Raw genomic sequence first — 24,470 nt, 5'->3', positions numbered from 1 at the left:
GTCACACTACTTGGCACTTAATAGGACACACACACACATACATACACACATTCTCACCTGACTGTTTTGTTTTATATGGTCTTCTTCCTTGACATTGTAATACATATAGACATCATCGTTTTGTAATTATTTTAATACTTATCTATAGTATTTCATATCTGCCATAGTGTTGAATATATATAATGAGATATACTCAAGAAAAATTCCCTGTCATTTATGAATAACAAAAACAAAATGGCACAAATATTCTGTAGGATGGTAATACATGTTTTTATTTTATAAAATTTTGATGACTTTAATGAGAAATAATTTTCATAATATATAATTTACCTAATTAAAATTTTCAACTCAGTGGTTGTTAGTATATTCACAGAATTGAGCAACCATCACCCACAATAAATTTTAGAACAATTTAACAACCTCCAAAGGAAACTCCTTACCCATTAGTTGTTATTCAAAAATTACCCAAACTTCCTAGTCTTGAGCAAACATCAATCTTCCTGTTTCTATAGATTTGCCTATTCTGCATTTTTTTTATTTTGAGGGGGAGTCTCGCTGTGTAGCTTAGCCTGGAGTGTAGTGGCACAATCTTGGCTCACTGCAACCTCCGGTTCAAGCAATTCTTCCACCTCAGCCTCCCGAGTAGCTGAAATTACAGGCGTGCGCTACCAGGCCTGGCCAATTTTTGTATTTTTAGTAGCAACAGGGTTTCACCATGTTGGCCAGGCTGGTCTCAAACTCCTGACCTCAGGTGATCCACCTACCTCGGCCTCCCAAAGTGCTGGGTTTATAGGGTGTGAGCCACCATGCCCGGACTGAATATTTTATGTAAGTAAAATTATACAATAAGTGATCTTTGGAGGTCTGACTTCCTTCATTTAGCATACTGTTTTCAAGATTCATCTCTGTTGCAGCATGTGTCAGCATTTCATTTTCATGTCTTGATAATATTAAATTCCTACTAACTTTTATAAACAATTTAAAGTCTATTTTTGACTGAAATTATTATAGTAACTCAGTCTTCCTTATTGTTGCATGATAAAGCTTGCTCCATCCTTTTACCTTTAACTTAATTGTGTTTTTTTTATTTAAAGTGTTTCCATTAGAAATCAGAGTTGGATCTTGTTTTTATTGCCAAGTGTATCAATCTCTGTCTTTTATAATTATCAAATGACTTTAGCCATTTTCTTTACTTTCTGTGTGTATTTGAATTACTGTCGAGTCACTTGATTTCAACCTGAAGTATATCCTTTACTATTTCTTCTAAAGCCAATCTAATAGCAGCAAAAGCTGTGTGTTTTTTTGTTTTGTTTTGTTTTGTTTTGTTTGAGACAGAGTCTTACTCTGTCACCCAGGCTGGAGTGCAATGGTGTGGTCTCAGCTCACTGTAACCTCTGCCTTCCAGGTTCAAGTGATTCTTCTGCCTCAGCCTCCTGAGTAGCTGGGATTACAGGTGCCGCCACCACACCTCGCTAATTTTTGTATTTTTAGTAGAGATGGGGTTTCACCATATTGGCCAGGCTGGTCTCGAACTGATGACCTTGTGATCTGCCCAGCTCGGCCTCCCAAAGTGCTGGGATTATAGGTGTGAGCCACCATGCCTGCCAAAATCTCTGTTTGTTAAAATTTTTCTAGTGATGTCCTTTTTATTTTTGAAAGATAGTTTTCTGCAGATAAGATACTTGATAGTCTTAGCTTTCTTTGCTATAAATGTATACTCAATGATTTCTAGACTCCATTGTTTTTCCTGCTAAGAAGTTAGGTGTTATTTTATTAGGGTTTCCTTATACCTGAAGAGTGACTTTTCTGTATTGTTTTCGGGACATTGTCTTTAGCTTTCTATATTTTTACTATGCTGTGTCTGGGCGAGACAACCCTTTGGCTTTTCGTACTTAGCATTTTTTTTATCTTCTTTGGTGTATAAATTAATGTTTGCATCATAATTTTGTAAGTTTTGCTCTATAATTCTTCAAATTTTTTTCTGCTTTTTATCTCCCTCTTGTCCTTTGTGCTTCTATGATGTGTATGTTGGTGTATTTCTCTGGAACTCTCTTCACTTATCTTCATTCTTTTCTCCTGTCATCTTTAGATTGTATAACCTACATTGATGGATTTATGCCTTTTGCTTAATCTTTTATTTCATTTCATTTTGTTTTTTGAGACAGAGTCTCGCTCTGTTCCCAGGCTGGAGTGCAGTTGCACTATCTCGGCTCACTGCAACCTCTACCTCCTGGGTTCAAATGATTCTCCTGACTCAGCCTCCCAAGTAGCTGGGACTACAGGTGCACGACACCATGCCCAGCTAATTTTTGTATTTTTAATAGAGACAGGGTTTCACCATGTTGGCCAGGATGGTCTTGATCTCTTGACCTCGTGATCTGCCAGCTGTGGCCTCCCAAAGTGCTGGGATTACAGGCGTGAGCCACTGCACCCGACCAACATTTTATTTTTTTATTGTATGGTCAAATCTGCCAGTTGAGCCCCTCTAGCTAATTGTTAGCTACTATGCTTTATAATTCCAGAATTTCTATTCATTCCTTTTTGTAATTTCAATTTTTCTCATTGATATAATGCATTTGATATGAGATTGTCATCATATCTTTTTTTTTCTTTTAAGCATAGTGTCATTTAGTTCTTTGAAAATTTACAATAGCTATTTTGCTTTTGTCTGCTGAGTTGAGATTGGGGCCCCATTAAGGACAGATTTTGCTTTATTTCATAGGTATACATTGCTCTTTCTTGTTTATCTGCATATCTCATAATTTGTCATTAGAGATTTAATATTTTAGATAACATATTACAGTAATTGCAGATTCTATTACCACTTCCCATCTTGCTCCTCATCTAGGGCTTGTTGTGGTTGCTATTGCCTACTTCATTTGTTTAGTGACTTGGGTGGAAAATTTTAGTTAAGCATATTTCCCAAGCAGGGTGCCCACTCTGATGCCATCTTCAGAGGTCATAGCCTGGACTTGCACACGGCCACTTTGGGATAATGTTGGGGCTCACAGGTCTGCTTTTGAAAGTATACTGTGATATTTCTGTAAATCTACCTACCTCTGTTGGTATCACATGCAGCTATAGTTTTCATTAGTTGTCAACTGGCTTCTCTCTTGTTTTTCACAATGTCCTCAGATGAAATTGTTCCACAGTCTGATCAAAATTTTGGTGCCTCTTTGTGGGTCTTCCGTCATGCTAGTCTTTGAGGTTTGTTCTGACTCAATGAGGAACTGTTATTAGCAATCTCTTTCCCCAGTTCTCAGTTATCTCTGGTAAACCTTTATTTTATATCAAGTTTAGATTGTTACCTTATGGAGTTATCAGTCTATTCTCAATTTTTTTTACTACTATTGTGTTCTAGAGTGTAATTGGGCTTATTTTTCCCCAACTCTGTCCCAAATAACATCAGTTCTTTGGGGTTCCCCCTGTGCAAACACTCTGCTACTTTTCCATATCAAGACACAGATACAGTGACCCACTTCTCTTGGCGTGAGACTTCTCCTTATAAGTGGGATCCTAGTTAAGGTACTAGCTTATAATCTTTAAGGCTTACCTCTCCAAGCCTGTAACCTCAATCCTACTATGATCTACAGGAGATCTGTTTGTGTCTTCATATACTCAGCCGGCCATGCCTAAGATGAAACTTCTACCCTACAGGTGGGGCTAGGTGGAAGAAGAGAGTCCAGGCCTTTTCAGCTGTTCTTGCCTTAATGAGAACTTCTGCCAAATGAAGTGATGGTAAATAAAAAAGGCTGATGGTTTGTTTCTTGGAGGATATCTTTACCTCATGACTCATTGCTGGGAGAACAGGAAGTCCTGTGTTCTCAGACACACTTGCAAAAGTGGAAAATTCTGCATGCTGAGCTTGTGAGCAGGAAGAGTGGGTCATGGCTCAAATGCCATAGATTCACTATTCTTAGCAAGAATTGATCGACTTGCTTGAATAAATGCTCTTTTTATATTTGCTGTATTCCATTAGGGTAATTTCTAGAGATTTATAAACGGCAAGCTTATAAATTTACCATTTTCACTAGTTATGCTGTTTCACTAGAGAATGTGTCTGCAGTGATATATGCCACCATTCTAGAAGTTATAAAGCTCTCATAGAAATGCGTTGAAATAGTTTACTTGTAAGGGCATCTGTTGATTTTCAAACGCAATGTAAGCGTAGATTTTCCACTTTTCTTTTATTTCTGCATCTATACATGGACAGCTGGTACTCTCAATTCCACAAGAGATGGAACAAAGGCTACTCTATGACTCTCTGGATAATGGTACCTATATTCGTGTGTTGACTCTTTCAACTGTCCTCTTTAGTACTTTGTGAAAAGAAAACTGTAATTTTAAAGAATCTTTCATTCCCCTAGGATAAAGGATGTAAATGGCCCCCAGTGAATATAAAGAATAAGTATATGATGATAGTTTAGTTTCTGAAAAATGAAGAAAAGAATACTATTTCAGTGAGTGAGTCCTTTTATCAAAATATCAAATAATTGACTTTCTGGCACTATCTTCATTCTTTCTAGTATCCTCAAGGTAAATCTACAAAAAATGATGTCTATTTAGTTTACTGGATCCTATGTATAAAATGTAATGACTAACTCTTTGTATCTCCAGCAGAGTTAAATCATAGGGTGAAATTTTGTGCTATATAAACCTAGAAGACATAAATCTAGTCACTTTATTGCACAGATTGGTAAACTGAGGTTCACAAAGACTAACTATTTTGCCCATGGTGACACAAATAGTTACTAACTGAAAATATGAGCTCATGAATCCGCGCTGTTTTCTTCCCACTACATCACTCTGCTTTACCAAAAATGTAGAACCACTTCTCTTTCCAAAGAACAAAATAATTCTGTTATTGTTGTCTTTTAGAAAATATATAGGTGACACTTGGTGTAATTTATGGGCTCCAGGTAGTTATCCACCAGTGAGCAAAAAGAACCATATAGCTTCATATGATTACACACAGAGTGATCAATAGCTACTGGTTACTTTTTTTTTTTCACTTTTATTGCCTTGAGTATTACTGAAGAAGTCAAAATGTTATAATTTATTAGAAGCAGAGAAGGAACACTTTATTCTGCACCTCTTGGTAGTTTCTGATGTTATACTATATTACTATGATAGGTGAGTTTGGGGTAAGTTTTAGAAGGAGCAAAATTAAGTGCCCATATGACACTAATATTTTTTTTAGGGAATCCAGAGGTAAGAACTTGCCTATAGCTATATTTTTCTCATAGGTTTATCTGAAAAGGCAGGGAGGCATAGCAGAGACTGTCCTAAAATAAGTAAGTTATATAATTTATTAAATTATTTATTGAAATCTATAATTCAGTAAATTTCCACCCTCTGTTTCCTTCTTTCTTCATTCTTAAAGAGTAAATCCTAATTTCTTATCAAAATTAATCTCTTAAAAATAATCAATTCCACATCACTGTTGCAAACTTAAGTCGTTCTCCTATATGTATTTAGACTTTTATCCTTCTAGTAGCTCAACTTTCAACATATCTTCTACTTTTTTTTCAGATCAATTATGTATTCCTAGCCTACAATGTACTCAGAATAAATTAACCTTACAAATAATTTCCATTATTCTATAATGTACTTATTGAATAATATCCTTTTTGTAATAAGATGAGTACAGTGCATGCAAATATTCCTGGAAGTCAGTAGTGAATGTGAACCACATAAACATATAGCATGAAAGCCAAACTCAAAGTGTCCTTCAGCCAAAGTCCCCTTATATGCACATATAAATTCTTGTGGCCATTCTAGCACCATCTGATACAAGAGAAATGTGATTGTGAGAAAAAGGTGGACAGAAAGAAATAGTAATGTTAGCTAATTGCAGATAAATAGGTTATTTTGCAAAATTTATAAAAAATATATGCTCATGTGAGTACACTATTAATGCTCCCTCATGGGCCCATGTAAGAGAGCGGTCTTGAAGGTTAATCTGTATTAGTTTTCTGATAGAGGTTCTTCTGCTTCTATCCACTCCCAACACTTTGGGAGAAACATCTCTACTCATGTAACTCTTGAGAAACATCTCTACTCATTTGAACTCTTCCTATGAAGGATGAGATTACATTTACTCTAGGACTTTAACTTCTTCAATTATCTCTAATGTTACTGCATTATTCTTTTTATTTATAGGAATTAATCCTATTTATAAAATACAAATATAGTATTGTATCACATTCTTCATTTATTTAGAATGTATCACATTCTTCATTTATTTAGAATGTATCACATTCTTCATTCATTTAGAATGTATCACATTCTTCATTTATTGTATCACATTCTTCATTTATTTGCTTATACTCCCAATGCCTTCTATTGTTATTTAAATAAAGCTGAAGTCCTTATCATCATTTACAAAGCCCTGTCTTATCACTACAACCAAATTCCCTGTCCCTCACATCTGTTATTAAATATCCCAATCACACTACACTTATTTATGGTTCTTGAGAAACCTAGATGTGTTATAATCTCCTGGGTTTTTATCTATTTTTAATCTAATATTCTTGGGAAGATTCCCCAGTTCTTCACAAAGCAATCTTCTAGGTGCAGTTGATACCTATTTCTAAATGTTCTTCTAGACAGTTTCCGATGAGCACCCCAACATCATTAATCTCTCTGCAGTTATTTTAAATAGTATTTGCCACAATTTGAAATTAACTACATTATATGTATAATAGATCTTTATAATTTTTTTTTCTGTGAGAGCAAGGCATTCTCTCTTATTAATCACTATTTCCTCAGTGCCTACACCAGTGGCTAAAATTCTACTGATGTTGGATGAATAAATGAGTAAATAGCTACGGATATTTAAAAGATGGAGAGAAATTATCACCTGAAGAAAATGTGCAGGGTAAGTTGAGAAGACATTGCAAAGAGAAGGAAACAAAAGACTACAAATTGTAAGTAGTTTACATTGTGAAACAGGAGTGTCAAATTTACCATTTTTCCACAATTCACGCGTACTTTGGAGATACTGTGGGTTTGGTTTCAGACTGTCACAATAAGTAAGTCATACAACTTTTTAGATTTTCTAGTGCATATAAAACTATGTTTATACTATATTGTTGTCTATGAAGCATGTGGTAGAATTATATCTTTAAAAACTACGTATCTTAATTTAAAAACAATTAATAGCTTAAAAAATACTATTATATTAGCCTTTAGAACGTTGCAATATTTTTGCTGTTTCAGCAAGGTCTTACCTTGATGTTGATTCCTGGTAAATGATCAGTGTATTTGTTGCTGAAGGCTGTGGTGGCTTTGGCAATTTTTTACCATCAGACAATGAAGTTACTGCACCATTGACACTTCCTTTTACAAGAGGTTGCCCTGTAGTACTTAGTGCTGGTTCATAGTATTTTACCCACAGTAGAACTTCTTTTAAAATTGGAATCAATCCTCTCAAACCCTGCTATTGCTCTATTATAGTGTATGTAACATTATAAATCTTTTGTTATCATTTCAACAATATTCACAGCATCTTCATCAGAAGTAGATTCCATCTCAAGAAGCCTTGACTTGTCTGGAAGAAGCAACTCCTCATCCATTCAAATATTATGATAAGATTGCTGCAATTCAGTCACATCTTCAGACTTCACTTTTAATTTTACTTCTCTTGCTATTTCCACCACCTCTGCAGTTACTTCATCCACTGAGGTCTTGAATCCTTCAAAGTCATCCATGAGGATTCAAATAAATTTCTTCCAAATTCCTGTTAATATTGATACATTAGCCTACTCCTATGAACCTTGAATGTTCTTAATGAATGTAGAATCGTAAACTATTTCCAAGAGGTTTTCAATTTACTTTGCCAAGATCTATTGGATAAATTCTTGTCTATGTTAGAAATAGACTTATGAAATATATTTCTTAATGATAAGACTTGAAACTCTTACCTAGGACCAGGTGGATTCACAGCTAAATTCTATCAGACATTCAAAAAAAATTTGGTCACTGTATGTGCAGATCTTTTATGGGTTTATTATTTTCCTTTAGTTCTATATAAATTTTAAAAAGAATTTTTATATAGCAATTTTGTATACATTTTAAAAACTGTCAGTTCATGTAAGCATATATCACAGAAAAAATGGTATTGATTTAATTGTGCTAAATCTGTATATCAACTTGGAGAAAAGTCATTTATGTAGTATTTCAATCCATTAAAATGAAAATGTATATTTACATCTACATTTATCATTTATTTTGTTTTTGATGTGTGATAAAATTTATAATTTACCTATACACATATATGGCCTTTCATAGATTTTGTTAGATTTATACATAGAGACTTGATATTTTTGAAAAAAATATATAAATGGAGTAACCCTATATGAGGGCCCTATGCAGAGGATATGAATGGCTTAGCTTCAGGGATGCTCTTTCCAATAGCTTTCTGAAAGGTGGACCTGGGAGATTTGCAGAACAATGACTGAAAAAAAATGTTATTTTGTTAAAAATATGCAGTGTCTATATGTTTACTGCTGGTTTATAGAAATGCACTTGATTTTTAATAATGTTGCTAAAATATATGTAATATATAATTTAAAATCTTAACTATTTTAAGCGTATAGTTCAGTTGTGTTAAGTACATCTATACATTGTGAAACCAATCATCAGAATTATTATATTTTCATCTTGCAATACTGAAAGTTTACACCCATTAAACAACAACTCTACTTGATAACCTATTCCCTTAGCACCTAGCAACCACTAATCTACTTTCTGTCTGTATAAATTAGACTGCTTTAGTTATTTCATATAAATGAAATTATTAAATATTTGTATTTTCACAACTGGATTATTTTACTTAATATAATGTCCACCAAGTTTATCTATGTAAACCCTAATCCTAACCCTAGCATAGTATGCAATTTTCTTCTTTTAATTAATTAAATAATTTATTTATTTGTTTGTTTGTTTTGAGATGGAGTCTTGCTCTGTTGCCCAAGCTGGAGTGCAGTGGCACCATCTTGGCTCACTGCAACCTCTGCCTCCCAGGTTCAAGCAATTCTCCTGCCTCAGCCTTCAGAGTAGCTGGGACTACAGGCACCCATGACCATCCACCAGGCTAATTTTTGTATTTTTGTAGAGACAGGGTTTCGCCATGTTCACCAGGCTGGTCTTGAACTCCTGACCTCAGGTGATCTGCCTGCCTTGGCCTCCCAAAGTGCTCGGATTACAGGTGTGCACCACTGCGCCCAGCCAATTTTCTTCTTTTTAAAAGCTGAATAATATTTCATTGTATGTCTATACCACATTTTGTTTATGCTTCTACCTTTCGACTGTTGTGAATAATGCTGCTGTGTCCATGAGTGTACACATATCTCTTTGAGATACTGCCATCAATCCTTTTGGATATATACCCAAAAGTTGAATTACTGAGTTTTGTTAATTTGTACTTGATTTTTCATTTTTAATTTGTATCCAACAAATTGCTGAATTATCCTATAAATTATAATAATTTGATATAGAAAATTCTTTTGAATATTACTGTTATACACTTACATCATTTGAAAGTAAAATATTTTTTATCCCACTTTCCCATTAACATAGTTTCGTTTCATACATTAATAAGCTGGCTAAGACATCTAGTACAATGTTCAATAAAAGTCAGTTTCTAGAATATCTTTTTTGGTTTTCAACATCTGCAAGAAAAAACACTGTTACTACTTTCAAAGTAGTAAGATAGTGTTTTTGTACATATCTCTGCTAGCTTAAGAAAGTTAGCTTCTAATCTTAAATTTGCTAACTTTGCTGTAAAGGGTATTCATTTTTATTAAAAGTTATTTTTCTACATCTAGTATAATAAGTATATGATGTGTTCCTTTAATTTGAAAATATGACAAATTTTAGTAATTTACTTTTGTATTTTAAGCCAAACTTACATTTTTATAAAAACTGAAATTGGAAGTGATACACCTTTGATTCTGTGTACATAAGTCAGATTGGCCACTAATTGCCTTTAACTTCTATTTTCTTTGTTGAAATTATCAAACTTCTGTGCTGCGCTTAATAAAAACAAGTATATGAGTTTTTATTTCTTTCCAATGAGTATCTTCTTCTCCCGCCCCACACTCTGCTCTCTCCCCCTTTTTGTTCGGCTAATATTTCAGTACAATACTGAATAGGAGTAATAAGAGAGGCCGTCTTTGCCTTGTTTGTGATCTTTAGTGAACATTTACAGTTATTCATAGTTAAGCATTATGTTAGCCATTGGTTTTGCATGAATTCCCTTTCTAGTCAAGTATATTCCATTTTAATTATTGTTTAGTCAGATTTTTTCTCATGAAAAGCTATTATTATTTGTAATATGCTAAATTCCTTTTCTGCATCAATCGATATAATCTTTTTTCTTCTTTAGATTTAGCATATGACAAAATACACTGATTGATTTTCAATTATTGAACCAGACTTACATCCTCAGAATAAACTACAATTGGAGGTGGTGTATTATGTATTTTATATATTTTTGCATTATATTTGCTAATATATTGTAAAATTTTGCTTATATGTTCATAAGTTCAATAAAGTAACAGGATATAAAATCAATATTCAAAAATCAGTTTCATTTCTGTACACCAATAACAATATATTCTTCAAACATAACACATATTCAGGAATAAAAGGAAGTAAAATACTTGTACAATGAAAACTATAAAATGTTGATGAAAAAAATTAAGGAAGACACAAAAAATAGAAAGATATTTTGTATTCCTGGATTGGAAGGTTTAATGTTGTTAAAGTGTTCATTCTACCCAAAGCACTTTACATATTCAATGAAATTTTTACTAAAATTCCAATGGCCTTTTCACATAAATAGAAAAAAAATTAAAATTTTATATAGAAGTTCAATAGAACCCAACTAGGGAGAGCAATCTTGAGAAAAAAAAAAAAAACTCATCACACTTCCTGATTTCAAATTATATTACACAGTTATAATTAAAACATTATGGTACTTTAATTAAATAGACGTATAGACCAATGGAACAGAATAGAGATCCCAGAAATAAATCCAGGCATGTGTGGTCAACTAATATTCAACAAGGCCACCAAAAGACACAATGAGGAAAGGACTGTCTTGTCAATAAATGATGTTAGAAGAACTGGATATCAACATGCATAAGAACGAAGCTGGACTCGTTTCTTATACTATATACAAACATTAACTTAAAGTTGATTAAATACCTTCATTTAAAGATTTAAAACTGTAAAAGTCTCCAAGAAAAAACAGAAGAAAAGATCATTGCCATTGGCTTTGGTAATAATTTTTTTGATATGTCACCCAAAGCTCAAACAACAAAAGCAAATATAATTAAGTGGAACGACATTAAACTAAAAAGGTTCTGCACAACAAAGAAAACAATGAATAGAAGGAAGGGCAGTCTATGGATTGGGGGAAACTATTTGAAAACCATATGTCTGGTAAGGGGTTAATGTGCAAAATATATAACGAACTCAAACAATTTAATAGTAATTTAAAAAAAAAACCTAACTACAAGTGGACAAAAATCCTGAACAGATATTTTTCCAAAGAAGACATAAAAAGGGTCAACAGGTATATGAAAAGGTATTAAATATTGCTAATCATCATGCAAATATAAATCAAAACCACAGTGAGATATCACCCTACACCTGTTAGGATGAATACAATAAAACAGAAAAGAGATAACAAGTGCTGTTTAAGAGTGTGGAGAAGGAAAACTCTTGTACACTGTCAGTAGGGAGACAAATTGGTACAGCCATTATGGAAAAGAGTATAGAGGTTCCTAAAAGATTAAAAGTAGAACTATGACATCATCCAAAAATCTCACTATTGGGCAAATACACAGAATAAAATCAGTACCTTGTAGAGACGTCTGCACGTTTGTTCATTGCAGCATTATTCACAATAGCCAAGGTATAGAAACAATCTAAGTATCCGTCAACGAATAAATGGTTTAAAAATTAAAGTATATATTCATAATGGAATAGTATTCAACCTTAAAAAGAAGATACTGCCATTTATTTAAAAAAAAACAACAGGATTAACTTAGAGGCCATTATTATGCTCAGTGAAATAAGCCAGAAACAGAATGACAAATTCTGTACAGTTTCACTTATATGCAGAATCGATACAAAGGTTGAATACATAGAAATGAAGAGTGGAATACTGGTAACCAGGGGTGGGGAGGGGCAGGAAATTAGGAGAAATGCGTCAGTGGATGCAAATTTTCAGTTATTTACAATGAATAAATCTAAAGATCTAAAGTATAGCATGATGACTACAGTTAATAATACTGTATTATATTCTACTGTGTACTAAAAATTTGCTAAGAGTAGATTTTAGCTGCTCTTATTTTTCTTCCCCACCTCACAAAGTGCACAAAATAAGTCTGGGCTTGGTGAGGTTGGGAGAGAAAGATCAAGAAAGGATCAAGAAAAGTGGAAGACAGGATGGAAAGTATTTATATGAATATTGAAATAAATTGTCATCAGATTTTTAAATAAAAGGAATTATGCAAATAATCACAGTGATAAATTTAAACTATCCTCAAAAGTAGAAAAGTACAAACTCAATTAGAAAATCTAATTAATATACGGTGAAAGAGCCTTTGAAAGCAGGATATTCTTCCTACTTCATAGATGACAAGAATACAAATTTTTAAAAAAGGAAAGAAAAAATTACTGTAGAAAGGTAAGCAGCTTCATGGGACTGAAAATGGATAACACTTCATCCCACAAATAATTGACTCTTCAAAAGTTTTTTAAAATATTTAGTCACTAGGATGGACAAATGCTTCAGAGATTTACTAAAGAAAACAAAAATATTTTGATGTGACCTAGACATGAATCTATAAATAAAAATAGCTTATTTTACTACAGCAAAAAATAATAAAATACAATAATATCTAACTATAGCGCTAAAACTATGAATTTCAAAAATCACTAGAAGCTCTGATAATCATCTTTAGGAAAAAAAAAAGATGATAAAGGCATAGTAGGAATGAATCTGTGTATTTAGACCGTTCCTGTAAACAATAACAAGAGCAATATAACACAGCAAATAGCAGCAACAATGACAAGGCCACCATTAATGAAACCCAAAATGTTGTACAATAGTTCAGATTTTCAAAGAGAAACTATGCTCCAATATGTAGAAAATTTACTACTCATATTAATTTTCTGAAAAATATTTTCAAACTGTACCCTGGCCAAATGAGAGATGAATAAAAATAATTGCAAATGGGAACATTTAGATATAAAAGGCAGTGAGCAATGATGTCATGCTTCTAAGTTAGGTTTCAAGTGTCGTTTGCACAGGATTTAGTAATCAGAATGAATCACAGAAAGTTGATACAACGTCAGGTGCTGCTGCAGCTCAAGCACATTGTCATACCTTGGCTGGTTCACCCCGTCGGCAACTAGTGGCTGCAGAACGCTCGGCTCCTCTAAACCCTGCTGATCTCCTTGTGCAGGATTTGGGCTTTAATCCCTTCAGCTTCCACCACATTCCTTTGTTTATTTTCCTCAATTCCTAGGCATGGTTCATATGTATGTCTGTGGCAAAGTGTGCCACTTCTTCTGCAGGTTGCTGGCATCAATGAAATTGGAGAATAGAAGTGGTCATTGAAAAACATTGATTCCTGTTCATTTAATGAATTCCATTTCACCCTTGAGGGGTCCACTTTGCCTGGATACTCCTTTTTTGAAATATAGGCCTCAAATGATCCTCCCACCTTGGCCTGTCAATGGGCTGGGATTACAGGGCTGAGCTTCCGTGTCCAAACCATATACTCCCTTTACATGTTTGTCTTTGCTCCCTGCCAGCCAGACTAGCTGACGTCAAGACCAGAACATTTGGTTACATTTGGTTACAGGATAACAAATTACATAGCTTGTTTAAGCCAGTCTCAAAATTGTGTAAGATCCTATCACCATAATAAATCCATTTGTATCACTCATAATGATTCTATTCTTCTTCAATACAAAGAATTCAATAATGATTTATGTAATAACAATAAATTCTATCCTAATTTCCAGAATAAACCGTGAGAAAGCATAGAATGGGAGAGAGTACAGTAGAAGGAGCTAATCTTTGCTGATCTCCTCAATTTGTTTATGGGAAAAGGATGGTAAGTAAATAAGGACATTAAAAATAATTTTCTAAAGCATCAACCACATAATGTCTCTGAGGAAGTGCATTCTACTTTGCAAGTGAAAACATAGAGAAGTTTTTATGGAGTTTGGACTAGATTTTAAGCGAACAAAGAGAATCTTTCAGTAAGGTGATGTGCATGAGGGAAAAAGACATTCTGGTTGATTAAGAATGTTATTTTGTTATTTTTTAAAGGAGAAATAAGGCCCTCTGGTTTACAACGATGGTGCATCTGGCAGACAGACAGATTTGTTGTGATGCAGCCATGCTTTTCATTGGTAACAATGCCCCCACTTCTGATTGACCAAGTAATCTCTGAGCTGCCAATACATATATGAAGAAATACATCAACACATCAAGCAGAATACTCTGAAAATTTTAACACGATTTGCTGTGAAATTTTACAAACAGCCTTCCTGTAGTAGAAATGTAATATGCTCAATAGAGTAAGAAGGATAAATTTTGCTATTGTATCAGCTGTGACTTCTATGACTTTTTTTTTAAATTTATTTTTTTAATTAACATATACAATTGTATGTATTCATTGTGTACATGGTGTTCTTCAGTATATATACATTGTGAAATGCTCAAATCTAGCTAAGTAACAAATGTGTTACCTTACACAGTTACCATTTTTGTGATGAGAAATTTGAACATCGACCCTCTTAGCAGTTTTCAAGAATACAATATGCCATCATTAACTAGAGTCACCATGTTGTACAACAGAGCTCTTGAACTTATCCTTCTATCTAACTCTAATATGAATGCTTTGATCAGTATCTCTACAATTGCCCCTCCCTGTGGAACCACCCCAGCCTCTGGTAACCACCATGCTGCTCTCTAATTCAGTGAGATCAACTTTCTTAAGTTCCACATAGGAGGGAAATCATGCAATATTTGTCTTTCTGCACTTGGCTTATTTCACTTAGCATACCAGGCTTCAGGAACATCCATATTGTTGCAAATGTGTCTTTTGACTTTAAAGACAGTGAATGCTTCACAGTGCAAATGACATCATTTCCTGAAACTGATTCCTCAACCCAAGTACAATTTGCATATCTATTCTCTGATTTGTTTATACTTTTTCAATGGAATAAGCCTCAGGAAATATACTCTGCTTACTGTATTTTGTAAATGAGATGAAATATTTAAATCTTAAATTTTCATTTATCGCTGCCTTTGAGTTAAATGTGTGTGTGTGGTTTCAATAAGAAATGTGATGAGGAATGTTTTGGCTCCTGACTGATAAGAGAAGCTCATGCTTAAATCCTTCTTATAAACTAACTTGAATTTTAAGAATAGAAAGAGGACAGACACACTTCACAACAGATTTCTGTGGGCAAACTAACACAGGACAGAGGAGATTGGAAGAAAGTAATTCCAATTAGACAGCATAAAGCACCAAGCCAGAGGGATGGGATAAAATGAGTTAAGGGTTTATACACTTACAAAAGGAAATAAAGACACACGAATGAGTGAACAGATCTGACTCTTAAAATGATTATTGAGCTGTGTTAAGTCTACAGCTATCCTGTTTTGAGATCAAAGAGGAGTTTCAGAAAATTCAACATTAATTTGCACTATTTTTGTCAGCTGTGAAATTATATGGGAACCAAAGCTTAGCTAAAACAGTTCTCTTTTTATTTTTTGGTCAATCACAGAAAGTTAGACACTTTTAAAGTTGCAATTGGCTTTTTGATTTAACAGCTTCAATTATGGCCACTGAATATATAAAATTTAACTCAGTAATAAAACATAGAAAATATCTGGGGAACTGGACTACATTTTATACTGTCAAAATATAGTTTTTAAAAAGTTAACAGCATGACTCATACAAATATGACATGAAAATATGTCAAAAATGTATTAATTCACTAATGAGGAAAACAATAAAAAGATAAAACTAACTTAAAGAGCATTTAGAAAAACTGGGCATTGAAAGTCATTTTGACAAAAATATTAAAGGATTTTAAAATAATGTGTCCAAGTTAACTACAAAACAAGTAAATGTCTTATGGGGCAATAAAATTTTGATCCCCATTATTTTCTTCTCTGTGGGACAGAAATCTTCATACTAACATGTACATCACATAGTCTGGGCTCAGATGAAATAATGTTAACACAGACACATTCCCTGAGATAATTAAATAATTGTAATGTGGGCTTGTTAAACAATAGCTCATATGGCATTGAAATTATACTGTACATATTTTATTTTGCTTATTTTCAAATTTTGGGTACTTTTTCTCTACAGTCCATTTACAACAGAAGAAACTGGCAGGTCATGTTAATCCTTGTAATAAATATAGTAAACGTATTTCTGTTTATAATAAAGGACGTACTTATGTAAACTAATGATGATACTGTATATGTAAAATTAGATATTAAAATATTAAAACCTAACAATTCTATCTTTATATAAATAAAAAGTAATGCATACTTGATCTCAATTGATAATTATGGCTGTTCCATTCCATATATTATATACTTACAGAAATATGGTTGGTAGTATTTTAAAAAATAACTTCCGTTGCTGGCTATGCAATATATCTATGCAACAAAACTACAATTTACCTCCAAGCATGTAAAAAAAATTTTTTTAAAAAAAGAAAAACAAGAAAAAATAATTAGAAAGTAAGTGCATACGAACTTTGTGAATGGCCACAGCTTTAACCACTGGTTGCTTTTCACTATCATTTTAATCCCCACATTTAGATATTCATTTTTAGGTAATTTTTTTGGCAATAGATCTTTAAATTAACCCATCATTTATATTATCAAGAAAAAGGATAGTGATGGCTAGAAATAAGTCGAAAAGTGACAGGGGCAGAAGAACGGGAATGGTCCTATGGAAGATAAACTTTTAAGTCTGTAATAATTGGTATGGAAAGATGCCAAATGCATACTAACCTGCTTTTGAACTTGCAGCTACAGTGGTCAATTATTTTACAAGCCAATTTTAGACATTTAGCAAAGCTTCACTTAAGCCAATTTTGTCGGTTTACGCTCAATATAAAGTTAATTTTTAAAGGGTTGATTTGGGCAGCTAAGCAGATTCAGCTATAGCATCTGACATCTGCTGCTTAGCAAATAATAACATTAGTAAAGGAAGAAGAATTTCCACAAGTGGAGTAGATAGTTTAGTAAATCACTGGAAAACTTTAATCATAACTCTTTTCTCATATTTACAAAAAAAAAAAAAGAAAGGAGGCCTGGCACGGTGGCTCATGCCTGTAATCCCAGCACTTCGGGAGGCCGAGGCGGGCGGATCACGAGGTCAGGAGATCGAGACCACGGTGAAACCCCATCTCTACTAAAAATACACAAAAAAATTAGCCGGGCATGGTGGCGGGCGCTTGTAGTCCCAGCTACTCGGGAGGCTGAGGCAGGAGAATGGCGTGAACCCGGGAGGCGGAGCTTGCAGTGAGCCCAGACGGCGCCACTGCACTCCAGCCTGGGCGACAGACTCCGACTCAAAAAAAAAGGAAAAGGAAAAGAAAACAAACAGGAAGAGTTCTGCAGGAGAGTGAGACTTTCAAATGAAGTAATTTTGACTATCTGGATAGAAGACAAATTTTTATTTATCGGGGATAACTACTGACACTTAAATAATAGACTTCAGTTTATTTTCTGTTCTTTGTAGTGAAATATGATTTTTGTCTCTGTAAGTTGATATCCAAGGCTAAGGGTAAACCTCTGCATTCTTTCCTTTAAGTTTTATTTCTGTCAGCTTATAGGGAATGCATATCATAGCAACACCAATGTTTAGGCAAGGCAAAAGTCGTAGTTTCTCTAAGTAATATTAGTTTACCAGGAAGGAGACAAAACTATTTTGAGACCAGAGAGGAAAGACACCAAAAAGCAACAGAACCAATGTGAGTAAAAAGCATCTGTCCATACCCATACTTTCTGTGCTGGGAATCTTAGTAATGTAAATCTGGAGCCGTAAGGTTGATAAATTTTTAGCAACCTTTATAACACGGCCTCCGCGCTGTGAAATACTGCGCTAAAGGACTTGCATTACTGTTTTCAGTGCTACTTAAATCCTTGTGTATGTTAAATTTATAGTTGAAGACAAAATAGATGCCTCAGTCAGTCCAGGCTGCTATAGTAAAATACAATAGAAGGAGTGGCTTAAACAATAAACATTTATTTCTCATAACTGGAGGTTAAGTCCAAGATCAAGGTGCCACCATATCCAATATCTGATGAGGGCACTCCTCGTTTGTAATGGATTTTTTTTTTTTCCTATATACTTATATGGTGGACAGAGAGAGGGAGAAAACAAACTCGTTTATGTATCTTCTTATAAGGGCACTAATTCCTTTCATGAGGGTTCCACCCTAATGACCTAAATAACTCCCAAAGTCCCCATTTCCATTACATTGGAGGTTAGGATTTCATTATATAAATGTTGAATGGACAACAACATTCAATCCATAACAATATATTAATAAGCATTAAACATCTACAATATATTCAAAATCATCAAAGTGATGTTATGAGATAACAATGATGAAAAAAAAAAAAAAAAAAAGCAGTCAAGCTTTCCTGGTGTGAGTAAATAGAGTTGAACTTTCAGGTTCATGGTTTTCAATTAAAATGTTATTCAAAGGGACAAAACTGTCTACTTCAATAGAAACATGGGAAAAAATGAATCACCATGGCAAATAAAGTATTTTCTTATCCTTGAAGAAAAATATGGTTTTGTTTGTTTGTTTGTTTGTTTGTTTTTTTGAGGTGGAGTTTTGTTCTTGTTGCCCAGGCTTGAGTGCAATGGCATGATCTCAGCTCATCGCAATCTCCACCTCCTGTGTTCAGGCACTTCTCGTGCCTCAGCCTCCCAAGTAGCTGGGATTACAGGCATGCACCACCATGTCTGGCTAATTTTTGTATTATTAGTGGAGATGGGGTTTCTCCATGTTGGTCAGGCTGGTCTGGAACTTCTGACCTCAGGTTATCTACTTGCCTCAGCTTCCCAAACTGCTGGGATTACAGGTGTGAGCCACAATACCCAGCCTATTTCTAAGGAATCTTAACAATACGTCACTTTACATGAATAAAATCAAAAGTTAATAGATTTGCTTTTGTAGAACCATGTATAGTATAGCAAATACTTTGGTATGTATTATAGTTCATGACTGCTCTCTCAATATCTATAATATTTTAAAATGCATTATAAAAACAATAATTAAAATAATTATCTGAAATTTAAAAATTATCCCTGCATTAAAAATGCAAATAATTTGTGATAGATGCAATTTTAAAATAAGTGTGTTTGCCTTTGTAATTATTTTCTTCCACCTTTGTATAAAATGCCCTTATGTAGTCAAATGAAATTATAATTTTCTTTCAAATAAAACCCATGAGCAGCTATTTAATCTATTTTCTAGATAATTGGCTAATTATGTGTTTCTCTCTCCATCTCATTTTTCTCTTGATTTATTACGGCAGAATGGTTAAATAGCATATAGGTGGTCCCAGAGAAGTCACTTCTATCACACGTGAACCTCCATTTCTCTACAAAATTCACATGGATTATCCTTTGTTACTCACCCCTCAGCCCTTATCACTTTGAATGAGCCTCTTTCTTGGAACACTTCTTTACATCTGTGCCTACTGTAAAATCTTCTTATAGTCGAATATACATACAGTGATGGAGCTGAAGGGCAGTGTAGTATAATTATGTCAGGAAGCATGAAACTTTCCAAAATTCATGAGACTATAAATGTTTAAAGATAATGAAATTTCAGAATCTCATCCTCTGTTTACTTGCTTCTTTAAAACTTATTTTTTCAGGAATTCATCTGCCAATCCTTTCTTGCCTACGCTTTCACAACTGTCCTCTCATATATCTCTCACATACTTGAAGTCTTAGCATAGAACAGTAACCTGGGAGTAAAAATTTCTGGCATAACAAAGGGACATTTCAAAATACGGTACTTAACTGATGAAATCTGTCTTATCAAATTAAGAGCTATATAGGCCAAGCAAGCATAGGAAAAAAATGTTCAACATCACTAATCTTTAGAGAAATGGAAATCAAAGCCATAATGAGATACCGCCTCACAGCAGTCAGAATGGCTATGATTAAAAAGTCAAAAATTAACAAAAGCTAGCAAGGTTGCAGAGAAAAGGGAACAATTGTACGCTCCTGGTGGAACTGTAAATTAGTTCAGCCATTGTGGAAAGCAGTGTGGCAATTCCTCAAAGAACTTGAAACAGAATTACCATTTGAGCCAACAATCCCGTTACTGGTTATACACTCAAAAGAATATAAATTGCCCTACTATAAAGACACATGCATGTGCATGTTCATTGCAGCACTCTTGACAATAGCAATGACATGGAATCAACCTTGATGCCCATCAGTGGTAGACTAGATAAAGAAAATGTGGTACACATACATCATAGAATCATACACAGCCATAAAGAAGAATGAGATCATGTCCTTTGCAGCAACATGAATGGAGCTGGAGTCTCTTATTCTTAGCAAACTAACAGAGGCACAGAGAAACAAATCCTGCCTGTTCTCACTTATAAGTGGTAGCTAAACAACATGAACACATGGACACAAAGAGGGAAACAACTGACACTGGGGCGCACTTTTGGGTGGAGGTAGGAGGAGGAACAGGATCAGAAAAAAATACCTATTAGGCATTATGCTTATTACCTGGGTGACAAAATAATCTGTACACCAAACCCCAGTGACACACAGTTTACCTATATAACAAACCTGCACATGTAACTTTGAACCTAAAATGAAAGTTATAACAAAATTTATATAGACCATAAAATTTTATTTTTAATATGCATCAAAATTTATATACAATTTTTAGATAATACTGTACTGATAATTTTATTAAAAATGTAAACTGAGAAGCAACTATTTAAAACTTAATCACTCAAACATCAGAAAATTATCAGTACTCTTTTTGCCTCTTTCCTGTCACTAACTCTACCTACAAAAATGTAAGCCCTGTCTTGATTTTCAAAACCAAAGATGAGCTTTTTCTGTCTTGATATACATTCATATAGGACATATGCTTGGGTCTGGGTCTTTCATAAATATTATCCTCATAAGACTATTCCATATCATTCTATGTATTTATTCTAATTACTAAATAATATTCTATTACATAACAAAATGCTATTCTGAAGTTGATGAGCATTTAGCTGATATACAGCTTCTGATTTTAATGTATAGTGTACATTTCTTCTTGTAAAAGTGTAAACTCATTTCCGTCAGCTATTTACCTGGAAATAAAATTGCTGAGTTATGGAATATTCATATGGTTATTTTTTCAAAGGTATTCCATCAAATTTCATTACCAACAGTAATTCCGATGTTGTAAGTGGTTTTAGACCTCCTAAACATTTTGTTTTGTGTAGTTTTCATATATTAGCCATTCTGGTGCTTATATAGTGACATTTGAAAGTAATGTAACTGAGTATCTCAGCCTTGAAATTAATTTTGAATTTTTCTTTCCATCCGAATATCAGAATATAGCCTTGTACTTTCAAAACTTTTTTTTTTCTTTTTTTCAGACAGAGTCTTGCTGTGTTGCCCAGGCTGTAGTGCAATGGCGTGATCTCAGCTCACTGCAACCTCCACCTTCTGAGCTCAGACAGTTCTCCTGCTTTAGCCTCCTTAGGAGCTTGGATTACAGGCTCACACCACCACGTCCTGCTAATTTTTTGTATTTTTAGTGTAGACGTGGTTTCACTATGTTGTCCAGGCTGATCTTGAACCCCTGACCTCAGATGATCTGCCTGCCTCAGCATCCCAAAGTGCTGGGATTACAGGCACGAGCCACCTTTTTGTGGCTCAAACTTTTTGTTTATCTCCCTTTCCCACCAGCACTTTCTGTGCACAGCACTCTCTTATCTAATTACATGCTTGCTTAGAAATTCTAGTGGCAATTTTAAACTATATTATAAAGCTACAGTAACTGAAACAGCATGGTACTGGTACAAAAACAGACACATATATCAACAAAACAGAATAGAAAACTTAAAGTTACATACCTACAACAATTTGATCTTGTACAAGGCAGACAAAAACATGCAATGCAGAAAGGATTCTTTATTCAATGAATGGTGCTTGGATAACTGTTTAGCCATGTCAAAGACTGAAGTTGGATCCCTACCTTTCACTATATACAGAAAATTAACTCAAAATGTAACAAAGATTTAAATGAAAAACCTCAAACTATAAAAATTTTAGGCAGCAACTTTAAAAATACTCTTCTTGATATCAGCCTTGCAATGAATTTGGAGTAAGTCTGCAAAAGCTATTGTAACAAAAACAAAAGTAACAAAAACAAAAGTAGACAAGTGGGACCTAATTAAACTAATTACTAATTAAATTAGTTAGTTAATTAAAGAGATTCTGCATAGCAAAAGAAACTATCAACAGAGCAAACAGACAGCCTACATAATGGTAGAAGATATTCATAAACAATACATTCAACAAAGTCCTAATAACCTGAACCTATTGGGAACTTAAACAAATCAACAAGCAAAAAAAATAAAAAAAACAAAACACCAAATAACTCCATTAAAAAAATGGGCAAAAAATATGAACAGAAACTTCTCAAAAGAAGACATACAAGTAGCTAACAAACAGATGACAAAATGCTCAGCATCAGGAATCATGCAAGAAATGCAAATCAAAATCACAATAGGATACCATTGCACACTAGTCAGAATAGCTACTATTAAAAAGTCAATAAACAGATGCTGGTGAGAGTGTGGAAAAAAGGGAAAACTTATACACTGTTGGTAGGAATGTAAATTAGTACAGCCACTGTGGAAAGCAGTCTGGAGATTTCTCAAAAACCTTAAAACAGAGCTACCATTCAACCCAGCAATTTAATTACTCGGTATGTACCCAAAGGCAAATAAATGATTCTACCAAAAGGACACATGCAGATGTATGCTTATTGCTGTGCTATTCATGATAGTGAAGACATGGAAATAACCCAGGTGTACATCAATGGTAGACTGGATAAAGAAAATGTGGTGCACATACACCGTTAATTCTATGCAGCCATAAAAAATAGAATCATGTCCCTTGCAGCAACATGGATGCAGTGGGAGGTTATAATCTTAAGTGAATTAATGCAGGAACAGACAAACAAATATGGCATGTTCTAACTTATAAGTGGGAGCTAGACATTGAGCACACATGAATATCAATGTTGGAATAATAGACATTGAAGACTACTGGAGCAGGGAGGGCGAGAGGGGGATGGGTGGAAAAACTACCTATTGAGTCCTGTGCTCATTGCCTGAGTGATGGGATCCTTATCCCAAATTTCATCACCCAATATCCTCATGTAACAAACCTGCATATATACCCCATATATCTAAAAGTTGAAATTTTTAAGAAATTACATTTTACCCTGTAATTATATATAACTATTATATATTAATTACAAATAATTAAAAAAATCCCCCTCCCCCAAAAGAAAGAAGTTCCAGTGGCCAATTTGAATCAAATCAGGGATAGACATCAAGCTGCCAAATCCCCCTGCTTAGTCTACCACTACTGGGCCAAAGTCAGCATCACACAAACCCAACCTCCAGACAGGTAATTATGCAAGATAACCTTCAGAACAAGACACGCAGAGCTGCACCCTCTTGCCCCACCCCTGTACATTCCCCACACCAAATTTTACTTCCTAAACCCCTTCACTCAGCTCAGAAGGCTGAGATGGTTCCTTTGAGGCTTGAGGCCAGCCATTCTCCCATCTGCTAGCATTTGGTTGATAAAAGCTGCTTTCCTTTACCACACCTAGCTTCTCATGTTTTGACTCTGAGCACCAAACAGCTGGACTTGAGCTGGTTACATTAAGTACAATCATCTCTTTGTTTTTTTTCCAAATAATATATCTTGTATTTTAAAAATTTTCTTATGGTGTTGCATTGTATTGCCTTTATTTGTCTTGTATTGTATTGTATTGCACTGTATTGTACTGGTGTTAGTGGAAATGTTTGGCCTTCTTGTCTGGCTATGCCCCAGTTCTGTAGAATGATTTGTAGTATACATGATATCAGGCATCCTTGTCTCATGCAGAACTCAGAGTTAGCTTTTTCATACTTCACTATTATTTGTTATCTTTGTACTTCGTTGTAGTTTTCTGAACTATTACGTTTTTATCGTTTTTATTTTTTATCAATACATAATAGTTGTACATATTTTTGAAGTACATGTGATACTGCTGGTGATGATCCTGGTGCTGGATATTTGGTTTTGGTTTTCTGTCAGGGAGTGAAGCCAGATAACTCGCATTCTGCCATT

At 34.2% G+C, this 24,470-nt stretch overlaps 1 long non-coding RNA gene across 2 annotated transcripts in view; it reads right to left on the bottom strand.

Moving 5' to 3' along the window:
• Positions 1-24,470, bottom strand: part of LOC129464794 (uncharacterized) — a 55,548-nt gene that overhangs the window by 19,353 nt on the left and 11,725 nt on the right. The window contains exons 3-4 of one of the 2 annotated variants that reach the window (XR_008651750.1): positions 7,233-7,741; positions 4,310-4,430 (exon numbers count right to left, since the gene is read on the bottom strand). This is a non-coding gene — a long non-coding RNA (uncharacterized lncRNA). Of the gene's footprint in view, positions 1-4,309; positions 4,431-7,232; positions 7,742-24,470 lie in introns of those variants that run through there. The other variant, XR_008651749.1, reaches the window with a different exon arrangement.

The sequence above is a fragment of the Symphalangus syndactylus genome, chromosome 16 (assembly GCF_028878055.3).
Source record: "Symphalangus syndactylus isolate Jambi chromosome 16, NHGRI_mSymSyn1-v2.1_pri, whole genome shotgun sequence".
NCBI classification, from domain to species: Eukaryota; Metazoa; Chordata; class Mammalia; order Primates; family Hylobatidae; genus Symphalangus; species Symphalangus syndactylus.
The sequence above is the reverse complement of the archived record's forward strand: the minus strand, read 5'-3'. Positions and strand labels throughout refer to the sequence as shown.